The sequence below is a fragment of the Lissotriton helveticus genome, chromosome 2_1, assembly GCF_964261635.1.
Source record: "Lissotriton helveticus chromosome 2_1, aLisHel1.1, whole genome shotgun sequence".
Lineage (NCBI taxonomy): Eukaryota > Metazoa > Chordata > Amphibia > Caudata > Salamandridae > Lissotriton > Lissotriton helveticus.
The window spans coordinates 1,697,630,408-1,697,645,005 of NC_136059.1; positions in this window are offsets into that span (position 1 = coordinate 1,697,630,408).

Here is a 14,598-nt window from a genome sequence, read left to right on the forward strand (position 1 = left end):
AAAAAAACCTTGCATGGTGTAAATCTGCAATTTCTTACTATAATTTTTTAGGGGAAGAATGTATAAATTACCTAAAAAAGGTATGTTTATAAAACAGACCACAGAGATAAAAGCATGATTAAACAATTTGTCTAAGTCTTTTTGACCGAATCCGCCATGCCCACCCAAGGTACTTCGAGGTGGCGCATGCGTAAAATGTGTGAGTGTCTGAAAGCAGTATCCTTAGTGCCACAATACAATGTCTTGTTCCCAGTGTAAGACACATGGGTCTTAGCCATTTCATCCGTGGGACTTTATAGGCAGGACACTCGAATAAAAAGTGAGGGACAGATTCCTGGCGCTGTGGGCAAAAGGGGCACCACGGAGCAGTCTGGTAAGGAATTTTCCAATGGCTTGTGAGTTCCATTACAGGGAGAAGACCTATTCTAAATTTAAAATACAGGGATCTTTCCCAAGGGGCTGAGATAATGTCCAAATACAGTTCTCTAATAGGGACATCTTTGGACTCCATAAAGTTTCTAGTTGATTTACAAAGCGAGGCAGAAGAGTTTCTTCTGTTTGCCACCCAATTCCAGTAAAGTTGTTTTAGCACTGATTTGGGCGGGGCTGTCTGTTGGTACCATGCTTCTTCCAGCCCCAGATTGATAAGTAGTGCTTTGATATTCGTTAACCACTTTATTTTTGCCCAACCTGTAGATCTGATTATCTCCCGCAGGCCATCCGCATAACTTGAGAGCTCAGGAACTCTCCAGATGCGGGCCCACAGAAGCAAAGGGCGTAACTTTGCTTGATCTTCGATCGCCCGACAACCCATGTCCAATTGCAGTGGCAGAATGGGAACAGATGGACCGAGGGACATCAAGCTTCTCAAGAAGGTGTTCTCAGCTCGAGTAAGCTCTTTCATGTTTGACATTCCCCAGAGTTCCGCCCCATACAGAGCTGCGCTTACTCCTCTGGCCGAGTAAATGTCCATTACTGCTGCTATAGGTTTAGTAGAGGCAGCTCTCTGCTCTTTTAGCAGGGCCCCAGTTACTCTTTTCAAATTTAGCAACATTTTGGTCAAATGATAGTCCCATTTCATGGAATCCACCAGCCGGATACCCAGATAATCGAATGTCTTGGTCCTTTCCAGTGCAATGGACCCCAGTGTTGGAGGAGGGCCAAGTTTTTGCGGAGGATTCAAGATAAGATACTTTGTTTTATCTGTGTTAATGCAAAGTCCTCTTTGCTTACAAAAGTCATCAAAACCAGAGAGAAGCAGCTGGAGGCCCATTGGGGATTTTGACAGAAGCAAAGTATCGTCCGCAAAAAGCAGAGTGGGAATTAAGCGACCTGCCAAGCGGGGTGCATCTGCTGGTATCCTGGTCAAGTGGTCCACCACCCCATTAACATAGAGCGAAAAGAGTGTTGGGGCAAGTACGCACCCTTGCCGCACGCCTCTATTCACATCTATTCTTGAGGTCTTTTGACCATTTGGACCCCAGCGAATTTGGGCATAGTTTTTTTCGTGGAACCTCTTGATCAGGTGTAGCAGGTAAGGTGGCAAGCCAAGATCACATAGAACCTTCCATAAAATATTTCTGGGGACCAAATCGAAGGCCGTCCGGAGGTCGATGAAGGCCAGATATAAGGTACCCTTCCCAATCGTAACGACCTTCCAGTAGATCATAAGTAGCCTTAACGATTGTTCAATTGTTCCTGTACCAGCTCGGAACCCAGCCTGAAGATCCGAGAGTATCCTGTTTTCATCTGCCCACTGCTGAACTCTAGTTAAAAGGACCTTGCCCGCTACTTTTTGCGAACAATCAATTAGGCTAATCGGCCTGTAGTTCGCGGGATCTTCTCTTGAGCCTTTTTTGTGCAGAGGGACCACCTCGGCGGCCATCCATGATGCGGGCAGTGGAGCACCCGCCAAGGCAGCGTTTAATACTGATGTGATTAACATACTCCAATCGCCTAAGTCTGCACGAAGCAGGTCGCCCGGAAGACCGTCGGGACCAGCCGCTTTGCGCGGGGCAAGAGATTTTATAGCACCTTCCGCTTCCTTCCTGGTAAACAGACTTTCCTCATAACTCCCGTCACCTCGTGAGATCTGTGGTAATGCGAAATCCATCGCTTCAGCTACAGATGTTGTATACAATTTTGAAAAATGTGAGTACCATAGATCCTCGGTTATGTTACATGTGATCACAGAGTCTAGGGGTCTGTTTTTCTTGCGTATTAAGTCCCAAAAACCTTTTGCGTTTTTTTCAACGCTGGCGACACGGAGTTCCTGCCAAAATGCATCTTCCCATTCTCTCCTTGCTGTCTTTAACTCTGCTTTATAGCTCTTGCGTTTAGTGGCTATTAAGATTGCGTCTCCACTTTTTACAGCCGATATTAGTGCTCTCTTTCTAGCACGACACTCCGTCGAGTACCAACCAAATTTGCCCTGTCTCTTATCACGGTTGTTGTTACCCTTTTTTATTTTAACCTTGAGTAGGTCCCCAATCGCCATCGAGACCTCGCTAAACATTCCTGAAATCTGATTTGGGCTGACAGGCTCATTTTCGAGAAAGGCACAGGCTGTAGAGGTGACAGCTCTAATGCATGATAGTTTTTCTTCATCTATTGCCACTTTGTCCCATTTTAAGCGTCTTAGGCAGTTTGAGGGAACCACCCCACCCAATGACCCTGGCTCGGGTATATCATGATCTCCACAAGCTAAGTGACTCTCCCTCCACCAGTATGTTAGGGATAATGAAAGTGCGTTGTGGTCACTATCCAGGGAAGATAAGACTATCATATCCTTCATGTGAGCCCACATAGAGAAGTTTAAAAGGATATAATCTATCCTGGATGAGTGACCAACCCTATTATATGTATGTGCCCCCGCTAAGTCTGAGCATGTTCTCCCGTTGGCTGCCCTCAAGCCATGCTCAAGTGTAAGGGAATTTAGCTGAATAATTCTGGGGGTCCATCTATTTATAATTGGGAGATCAAGTAACGGGACACCTCTCCTTGAGTCTTCGTCATACAAGTCCAAAGATTCATCGGACAATAGGGGCTCGAATGTGCAATTAAAGTCCCCCATGACCATAATTAACGAGTCTCCACTGCACTCACCTAAAGCTACCTCCAAAGCCGAAAGAGTTGGTGACAAATCTCTCCCAGAGGCCCCACGTGTGTAAATATTAATAATCTCCAGTTTTTCAGCTTTCCTTGGGCATGTTACGGTGAGGCGCATCAAGTCTGGAGATTTTTGGGGATGATGATGTACTCTCCATCCTAGGGAAATATCTACCCAAACTAAGAGACCTCCATAAGGGCGACCTCTTCCTGATGCTGGAATACCTGCCGGGACAAAGAAAGTGGCATAACCCACTCGATGCCTTGGTTCCACACACCACGTCTCTTGAAATGCACAGACTGAATGGGGTTCAATGAACGCCACCCAGTCCGGGGCATCTAACTTATTATTTAAGCCTGCCACATTCCAGCTGATGGCTTTCAGGGATGCATGATGCAGGGGCTCAGCGCGTCCTGCTTCCCCACCCTGTGTATCGGGAGTTTGTACTCCATCCACTAACTCAATAGTCTCAGACCCATCACCTGAGAAAGGGGGCATAACTGGGTTGAGCGGGGGTTGGGGCGCAGAAATGTTAGACAAGGATACGTTAGACAAGGATACCCGCCCAACTGTGCATGGTGTGTTAACCCTGAGAGGGGAGGCTGTATCACCAAGTCACCAACCCCAGCCCTGCGGTGGGGCTGCTTGAGTTGGTGTCCATGCCCTTGCTCTGACATCCAAGGTTGAATAATGTGGGAACCATGGACCTCTGCCCCCTTCTTGAGAAGGTATCTTGGGCCCCATTAGAGGAGGGGGGTGATAAAAGTACCCCAGATTCCTAGTTTGAATGTCGCAAAAGTTGTAATGCGACTGCTGACTGCAGATCATGCCTGCTGCTCTGGGATCGTTAAAATTGATCAGCACACAGTCCCCGGTAAGATCCTTGCGTCTATTTCCAATCCATCCCACACGTCGGACAAAGGCTATTCTACCATCAATGTGCCCTGGGAGAGGTCTATTTGCTTTGAGCCAGGAGAGCGTCTTGTGTTTGAGGTCGGAATACAGCTCGCAAGAACCCTCTTCGAGCTCAGGAACCCCCGTTAAAATTACCACATAAGGCTTGCACCCAGGGGGGAGACTAGCATTTGGAATGTGCCTTCTTACCCTGTCTTTAGCCGGGGATTTAGCTGTGGTTTTCGCTGGAGGTTTGGGCACAGCCTGTTTGGCAGGAGTTGAAAGGGATAGGGTTATATCACCCTTCGTTGTGATCGCTGTATTTCCTGCTACCTTAGTGTTTGGCACTATGGGCTTGGAGTTTGTGGCAAAATTAACCTTAAGAGCCTTGGGTGCCTGGGTACTTGCTTTGTTCATTGGGCGAGCCGAACTGGGCTCAAGAGTAGGAGTTAGTGGTGTGGGTATAGTTCCACTATTGAGTTGCTGCGATCGGGAAGCCTTTCCCAGGGCAGGCGTCTTTTGGCAAGATATGGGCTCAGGGTGAGCTATAGTGACAGAGGGAGCTAGGGGGACAACACCACTCGTTAGCCCTCCATTTACCTCAACCTGAGCCTTGGCGTGAAATTTGACTAGTGATTTCACAGCGTAAAAATTATCCAGCATTGACTGTTCAAGTGTGGCTAGTTTGCGTGTGAGACTGTCAATCTTATCTACGAGAGGCATCACCACAGACTTAATTATGCTCTCGACTTGTGGGAAAATGCTGGTGTCTAAAGAAGCCAATGGACCTGGTGTGCCCTCTAACGCAATATCTCCAGTGTGGGTCGCATGGGATTTTGGATATGGGACTTGATTAGAACTGGTACCCCCTTTGCTCGCAGTATACCTACTTACTTTTATATATGGCTTTTGAGAGCCTCTCCTGCGGGGACTAGCAGGACACTTTCTCTTCTTTAGTGGGACTGGTCCTAAAGTTAATTTCCCTGCAGGGGTGTTTTGATGAACCACTACTCTGGGGGTGCTAACTGCAGTGTGTACTACAGTAGGTGGAGAATTCACGGCGTCGCTAGACAGCACAGGGGAACTAAAAGTTTCATGGATTTCAGGGTTGCGATCCAGCATTTGCCCCCCCGTCGAAGGGTCAGTTTGGGAGGTTGAATTAAGGTGTGTTGGGTCAAGAACAATGCTTGGTGCGGTTGTAGTTACCCTTTCTAAACTAGCCCTAATCCGACTCACTCTCTCATCAATGTTTGGGGAATCAATTATCACCAGTGGAGTTGGGGAAACATATGCAGGGCTAGGAGCTAGAGCAATAGCGCCCAGAGATGAGCGCTTGTTGGACAAGCTCATAGAATCCCGGGATAATCTTCGTTCTGCCAAGACTATCTCCTTTTCTACTATAGAGACTGCTCGAGTTATAAATTGGTCCATAGTACCTAAGACAACGTCTCCCGCAGATTTCTTTGTTTTACAAGATCGGGTACCGGAAGCCATTCTCCCGGTAATTGCGTACCCACTTTGCGGAGCCAAGAGATGTGGCCCGACCCGGCCTCTTCTGGCCCCTGATGGCCTAGGATGGTCCCGCCCTTGTCCCGGGCTTCTCCCGCGATACTCCCGCGTGCTCCCGCACAGCGGGGGCTGGGCGTTCCTTTATGGGGGCGTGAGGCGAGTGGTGGGAGGGGCAATCGGTCTGCAGGTGTGCCGTGGCGCAGGGACTCCTGGTTAGTTGAGTCCCTGCAGCGGCAACGGCAGCGCTGGTGTCTTGAGCGCGACCCTGCTCCCTGAAGACCTTCCCTGGGGCTGTGAGCAGACGTGCTCCCAACAGCCTTGCACTTTCAAACTGCGACGCGGCACCCGCGCAGCGGGTGCGGCTAGCTGTAGCTGGTGACAGAAGGCTGCTACAACAGACTTTGCTGACAACGTGGGAAGACGCCGGTAAGCCCTCGGCGTTTCAGTGTCCCGCTGGAATAGGGAATCTGCTTCCTTTTCTCCTCTCCTTCAGGGCGAGTGGTGGGAGGGGCAATCGGTCTGCAGGTGTGCCGTGGCGCAGGGACTCCTGGTTAGTTGAGTCCCTGCAGCGGCAACGGCAGCGCTGGTGTCTTGAGCGCGACCCTGCTCCCTGAAGACCTTCCCTGGGGCTGTGAGCAGACGTGCTCCCAACAGCCTTGCACTTTCAAACTGCGACGCGGCACCCGCGCAGCGGGTGCGGCTAGCTGTAGCTGGTGACAGAAGGCTGCTACAACAGACTTTGCTGACAACGTGGGAAGACGCCGGTAAGCCCTCGGCGTTTCAGTGTCCCAAAGAGAAATCACATGATACAGATTATCAGGGACATGTAGATACCTCCCTTTTAATAACTGTGCATCAAGTGCACTATGCAATACACAGGCTAATGATCAAAATGTGGAAACGTGTCTTATAATAGCATTGAGTCAGTTAACCAGTCCATCATTACCATGACGGTCAGACTGGAAAACATCGAGGTAGGCCTAAAGAAAATTCTTAAAAACCAGTCTAGTTATACAAAAGGGATTTAGACATAATATGGGGGTCTCTGGTACATTACTGCAATCTGGAAGTGTGAACCTAATACAATAGTAATAATAAAAGAAGGCTAACTGGTGAAAGGAATATGGAAAAGGGAAAATGGTACTAGGACACAGCTAAAATCCCCAATTACTAGGTACAATGCGACATCGGTCAGGGGAGAAGTGACAAAAGAAAAATCTATAGGAAGAACAAGAAATTACTTGGGCGATAGTCAGGCATGTGACACAACACCAAGAGTGGGGGTGATACATAAAAATCAAAATAGTTCAAGAACGTTAGCTCTACCGCTGGCCGCTAAACCATATACGGTAATCTCAGCTAATGTTCCAGTTCCTTTTTCAGGGAAAAAAAAATTAAACCTTGTTTCCTTGGTGGTACAAGGCCATACACTATTCAGAAAGCAGAACAAAACTGACTAATGTAATATCAAAATTAGGTCACCATGCACAAAAGTCACAGATCTATAATGTATCCTTACGTCCAATTCAGGATACATATATTTAGGGCTGCTTGTTCCTTACAGGAAAGGGGGCAGTAATGTGACTGTTGGTGAAACCTTGTTTCCTGTATATCTTTTTTATTTTTGTTCAAATACCATTATAGCCAAATTTGACATGCACTGGTGAAGTGTTGTCTGTCTTGCTCACAGGATGAAAAAATATCATATCTGTGAAATTTAGCGCAAATTCACCCAGCTGTTGTACAGGATACACATCGTCATGTATATCCCTTCACAACACAGGTAAACTTGTAATAGTATCATAAGCAGCAACATAAAACAAAAAACATGCAAAAAAACGCACAAAACGGACATGTCAAGCCATCAGATATACTTGCTGTATATCAAGCACAAAAAACATAGATAAAACAATAACATATGTGAATGAGCGGTGACGCACTCACTTCAAGCCCTTTACTTTATGCACTGTGAACCTGCAGCCCAAAACCCGCTATTCAGGCCTTCTTAATTTGTCAGGTTTAAAATAATAACTACACTTTCTTTTACACACCTTCTCTTACTTTTCTCACACTTACTTTTAGTTTCCTTACCCTCCTTTTGACAGCTGATCATTAGTGATACATGATCGGCTGGCAATACAATCTACTCTTTCACTTCTGACATACAGGACCATCAAGAACAATTCATGATAGGACCAAATACACAAACATGAAAACCACCTGAACATTCCTTTCCAAAGGAGTTACGCAAAAACACATCCCTTTTTCAACCAACCAAACTCACGTGTCTTGTCAGCCTTAAAATCACCCAGAGCAATCCATGGATGATCTGTGAGCAGAAGCAAAAAAATACACAACACACAAAAGAGAGACATTTCTCATAACAAACAGACATCAATTATAACTTTTAATCAGAAGACAAAACATAATACATATGAACAGACACAAAAATAAATTTCCATTACTTAACTGTTACCATCTTGTCGGTCAGCTTGCAACATTAAGCTAAAACAAAAATTATTTTGCTGACACTCCATGTTACCTTTGTGCCACAATTTTCACTTTGAAAAAGAATTCTTAATTGGCAAATCGTTCTCACTTAGGCATGTAGCCTTCAAAATTTGAATAAAGAGCTTCCTCTTATTTTCTGTCTAAAACATAATGCAAGGCCTCATTTTCTGTCAAATAAAAGCAACTAGCGGACATCATTTTTTTAGAGCAGAAATACAAATGTATAATTTCTGCAGAGCATTTAGCATGATGTGGGGATTTTCAAAGAAACCTTTTTCATATTTTCCCTTTGGAATTAAGTTCTTTCATTTTGTGGAGAAACCAGAAACTCTTCCTTTTAGAGGCCTGTTTAGCAAGGTCATTCTGCATTTCACAGAGACAAAGCCCTAATTTAAAAGGTCACCAATGTCAACATGACAGCCTCCTTCCATTGTTTACAGGGAAACTAAAGATAACACCTCAGCGGGACTCGAGCCAGCCTCTGCAGCTGTCCTAGCCCCCAGCTTCTGCTCACTAAGAAGTTTGTCAAAGACAAAAGGCCTTCCGTATTCCTCCTAACCTGCAATAATTAACTCTATTTAAAACACAAGTTATATATATTACTCCTGTTAGGGGCTATAATTTATTTCTATACTTATATTATTAAAACATTTACTGTGAATAATTCGCAGAACATAATAACACACATACCAGTTTTTAGAACAAATGCTTGTTTGCAATGGTACTCATTTCATCAACCTTAAATAGATGAAGGTCTCAGTTAGGTCCAGCCAAAGTTAAAAACCTTCAACCCTGATATTAAACTCAAACCTCTGCACCCGGCACATTGGCTCACTGAGCCATTAAACGCAACCCCAAATGGGAACAACCTGCAAATTTGGGTTTTATACCTAAATGTATGCATTTACTGAAGCCTAAAGCACTTTAAAGCTATTATAAATGGCAAGAATACCCAAATTCGACTTTGATATTTGGGGCACTTAAAAATAAATATCCTATAAGTATATTACATATTAATCATCCTCAGAATGTTCTTTACACATTACAGATATTAGACATTAGACATATCTCATGCAAATCCTTAGAAAAATGAGTTTTTTACGCCTGCGCTAAGTGAGATGTCATATGCTAATGTCCTCATTATGCAGTACAACACAACTCAAATTAAATTATAATTCTAGGAGGTCACAGTATGAGCATTAAGCTTCATGAATAGTAAAAAACGAATTTTTTAGCACTTATTTTTAATAATTATTTTTCTTAATTTAATAATTATTTTTAATAAACCCAATAATTTTTTATAATACCACATATAAAAGCAAGCTGCATCCCTTATTTCACACATAAACAGAAAGGGGTGAAACACTCAGGACACACAATAATGCGTGATTTAGCCATGCATTTCATAAATAGCGCCAACGCTATTCACTTACAGAAATTGCACTAATGAGAAAACCACATAGACATTTAAACACACATTTAACCCACAAACCAATACTCAGAACAAAAACAAAGGACAGCCCTCAGACTGTACTTATACCAAACCATTTGTAAATACTAGTTGTAAGTCATATTTACAAGAAACGCTTCTCAATTGTGTTTCAAAAGACTGAAAAAACAGCCCAACAGACTGGCGTATGTCCAAGAAGCGAAAATACACTCAATTCACTAGCTTTGGCTAGCAGAAAACCAAAAAATCGCTCTGCATATCTTCCTTCATAACATTGCGCAGAACAAAGGATCCTTATATGTATTATGTCATATTTTAATTCCCTGGGGATACAAAATCACCAAGGAAGAAATATGTTTGTATACTTAAACCTTTTTAGGTATTCCTTCTAGGAGAGCCGGCTGATTAATTTCACATCACACTATGGTACCTTCCAAATAAAGCCACACATTCTTCTTATGTGAGCTTTTAAACAGGCATGCCAAAAATATAGCAAAATATACAATATTATAATCAATGTAGTGCTTAATGTACTTTTTGTACGTGCACCGTTCAACTAAACCAAATAGAGAAAATTCTCCTCATTACCTGTTCTACACAAATTGCAATTCGTATATACAAACCTATACAAATCCAAAGTTGGCCAACACAAATTCCAAAGTTCCAAAGTTACATTCCTAAATTTGCTAAGACCAGGCATCATATAGCTCACTAATCTAGCTTCAAACTTCAAGGGGTTATCAAAAACGATATACTCGCAAATATACGACCCTCTCGGCTTTCGTAATTGCAATAACCAAATCAAAACCAAGAAACCAACCCCTCGGCTTTGGTAATTGCAATAACCAAATCAAAACCAAGAAACCAAACAAAGTCATGGGAGCGACCCACTTGTACTTCTTATTCTTACTAATCAAAAGGTTATCCAAATTCTAACTGTCAAGTTCTACATGACCTAACGGTCTTTTTTAGAATACTCACGCCAAAAAGGTTCTCAGTCAGGAGTGACATCATGTGGAGGATCAAAATCAGGAAGATCAGAAATATACCGGGCTGCGAAGACAGAGAATCTCCAGAATCCTTGTGCACAAAGTAGCAGAGTCCCATCCTTTCCTCCTCAGTAGATTTCAGTCTCCTGACAACATCACTCCTTCAGAAAGTCACTTCTCTGATGAGCCCACGTTGTTGGGCGCCATTTGAAGAAATGTAATCTTCATTCTCAGGGAATACTTACTAATAGAAAAAAGAACTTGGCACAGAAGCTGAAAATATGAAAAGACATCCGTAAAAAATTTAATAAGTGAGGCCACGTCACACAGAAGCCGTAGCAACTGAATGAGGTAGTCTGAAGAGTACAGAAAACAGAGGCCTTTTATATGCTTAGGGTTACAAACTTCAGCATACAAGTAAGGGGCAGTCTTAGCTTTTGCAAGCATGCAAAATGCCTAACATTCCTTCTTACACAAGCCGGACAAACCCATAATAAAAGGACCACACCCCATATCATAAACAGACCATAAAAGAAGGAACAGAAAACAGATAAGAAGCAGAATAAGGGGTGTGTGTGTGCATACCAAACTCTACAATGTCCTGTGCTTTGATCCTCAATCTTGATCAGCTAAAGGGCAGGAACTGGTTTAACAAGGTCAGCTTCAGGCAACAGGGTCAGTTCACTCAGGTCAAACAGGAGTCAGCATGAACTCGAGCTAAGGTGTACATGTCCTTAAAAGACTAGTTCAGCCACAATCATTGGCCTATGTGAGGGCAACCACAAAATGGCTGCCATACACAAAATGGAACCCACGGGTTCAGAATTCACAGAACCTCACTCACCTCGGAACAACTGCATAATCCCTTAATGATGCCAGTTTCGCCGTTGGGATTATGATGCCGGTTTCTGACATATTTTCCATTGCGGCCTTTCTGACATGGAAAGGCTGTTGGAAAGTGACATTGGGTGCCACTAGCAGGGCCCCTTCCCCCTGGCCTTCGGTAATGATACCTGGGGGCACCTATAGTGCCCCATCAAACATCCTTGCACTGTACACGGTGCAGGGATGTTTTTAAAGTGTACATTTTCTATTGCGGCTTGTGCTGCAGCCTGCAGCACAAGCTGCCATTGAAAATATACACTTGTGACCGCTGTGAAGAAGGTCACATTGTAATAAGGGCAGTGGGACCGTCGACTCCTTGTCGGCAGCCCTGCTTCCGTTCGGATGCGGTTGTAAGAGAGTCTGACTGGCATCATAATGATGCACTTAGTTGGGGGATTAGTTGTCAATAGGCAAGGTGTGGTGAGGCGATCTGTGTAGCGGTCAGGCGAAAGTGCTAAGTGATCAGTCAAAAGGCTTTGAAAGTCAGGGAGTGCTGCATGATGCAAGGTTATGATAGATAGATTACTGTAAAATTCACAACTGGGTCTTTCGGCCAGTTGATGTGTTCTTTTCTGTAGTCTATGAAGACTACGGCAAACATGTAGGTATTAGTTCAGCTAAACCAGGTTTCTGTAATGATAATAGTGTCTAGGGGTTTAATGGCAATTATTTCAGCTATCTCTACCACATAAGTAATGGCTAAGTATGGCCTAATAAGGATTAGACAGCTGGATCCTGGTGCGCTTGTTGGAGGTTTATGGTGTGCGTATATATGACAACGGAGTTTTGGACCTTCTATTCAGTAAAAAACAACCCACACTTTCCTTGTTCGTCCTTACCCCGGAACGCTTGGGTGAGTCTGCCCTGGAATCCCAGTGGATACTGCAAGGATTTGGGAACAAATATGAAGACATTTTAATGGTTGTGGACAGTTCTTCTGCAGATGTGTGGCCACCTGACTGCCTTTGTTTGCTGGGCCATTGCATCTGTTGATGGTAGTCGATGTTACCTTTACTGTGTGGGGGTGGTGGGAAAAAGTCATTATCTTTGATTGGGTATGGACTTTTCTTTTCATGCAGGTCTGGTTATGTGACCAGTGGAGGCTCCTTTAGGGTGTGCTGAGGGGTGGTGGGGCGGGGCGGGCGGGAGAGGGGGAGGGTACGGGGTAGTAAACTCGGACATACGATGGAACAGAAGAACGTAATAATTACTTGCCTCTGTTCCGTCGTATGTCTGAGTTTACTACCCCCCATCCTGCCCGTCCCCACCCCGCCCCACAGCACACCCTATGCAAGCCGCCACTGTATGTGACCCCACCTTTGCTGCTTATTAGGAAAATGTGCCTGCAGGTGGTGGCATATGTTGGGCATTAGAGTGCAGGGACAATGGTAAAAACTGTGAAGCCTAAAACTGGTTGTGGTCAGTATTCCTACTTAACTCCCTTGCCTCTACTTGCTGGGCACTTAACTGTTAAGTTAGTGCTTCATAGTTTTAAAACCTGTTAATTATGTTAGACGGGTAAATTACCCTTGGAACTGTATTGCATGTTACATTTTTGGCTCAGGGTTGACATTGTGACATTGTGTAGAATTTCATCTAATATAATGTGAGCCACTCAGAATTTTGGTTGTGTAAGAAGGATGGTTTTCTGTGGCCAGGGTTCGCTCAGAATGTGTGTTGGGGAGGATCCAGTAGTGGAGGTAAGGAGGCAATGCACATTGGGCTGAAAGGGCTTCAGGCCCCCCTCCATCATGTTCCATAGCCCAGGTTAAAATTGTGTGGGGCTTGTCCCAGGGAAAACCTTGGTGAAGTACGGCTGAAGAAGTGTGCGTCGCAATAAACCTTTTCTTTTCTCCGAAAGACAGCTTATCTTGCTGCTTGCAGCGTCCTCAAAGGAGGTGATGGGGGGATCACAGGTGATTCACAACATCTAGGACAAACTCCCACAGTGGGGGTTCTAATTGTGCAAGACAGAGTGCTTTACTAATCACCCTTTGTTTTAAAGAGAGACAACGGTTGCCCAATTCTGGTATGTCAGATTGCATCTGCATTTAAAGGCAATCTCTGCCATCTTCACTGTGCTGCCAAGCAGACAAGGCAGAAATCCTCCAAAATTGTACTGATTTGTAATTGCAGTTATATATTGCATACTACACCTGGAAGGGGTAATATGTGCTAAATTAATGCTAAAAAAGGAAGAGTTTTTTGTTTTTTAAATGCATTGACCATCCAGCAGTCCAGACTTTTCTGTTATTAGCAAGGGGGATGCGGGGAATTTGTTGATTTGGTTCTAAAAGTGCCAAGTGCTGAATAAAACATATGAGCATGCAAAATGATGCGCCTCCCTGTCTATATGCACCCCCTGTTCCTGCAGGGCATAGACTGCACAGTCCATGGCATGCAGGAATGTGCTTTGGCGCTCCTCTTGCAGTGCCTTTCTAATGCTCAGATATGAGCATTAAAAAGGCGCCACCATAAGACCGCCAAAGCACCGCCCGCTAGACCAGGATTAGACTCCTAATCTGGCGGGTGGTGTTTGGGCAGCTATGGCAATCTTGCAGCGGTGAGCTGGTGTGGTGGCCCGCTGTGAGACCACCAAAGTCATAATTAGGCCCTAAGTGATTTGTCAAGGATCACAAGATGTTGAGTTGACGTTGGGATTCAAACCTTGTTCCCCAGTTCCAAAGTTGTCAGCTCAGGTCTCTAGGTCACATCTTGTCCATTAGAATTGGCATCAGTGGCCGCTGGTGATCTTTGAAAGTGATGGGGCATAATACTGCCCAGGAGTTTAGCCCATTTTTCCCCCTAAATTTGCCTCACTCATAGTCATTCCCACTCACATTTAGACCCAGACTAACAACAATTTTGCACTGAGTTTGCATCAAACAAGTGACAAAAACCTGAGCAAAATGTTTTTCTTAATTTACTTTCTAGTGCAAAATCTGGTATACACTGGAAAGTTGCCTGAAAGTAAAGCAAAGCAGTGCCAGATCATTGCTTTGTGTTACTCTGCATCGAAGGGGCAGTCTATAGGTCATACACTGGCGTTCCCATGCAACCACCCATGTTTTTCTATTTAAAACCTTTTCTACAAACAATAGTAGACAGTGCTTTGCATCAAAAAATAAACACCACTTGAATGCAGACATTATAAAGAAGACATGCTTTTATTTTTCCTAACCTTTCCTACTTTGCATGTGTCCTGGACTGTACAGCACAAATTCAAAGTAGACAAGTTTTAAAGTTAGTCA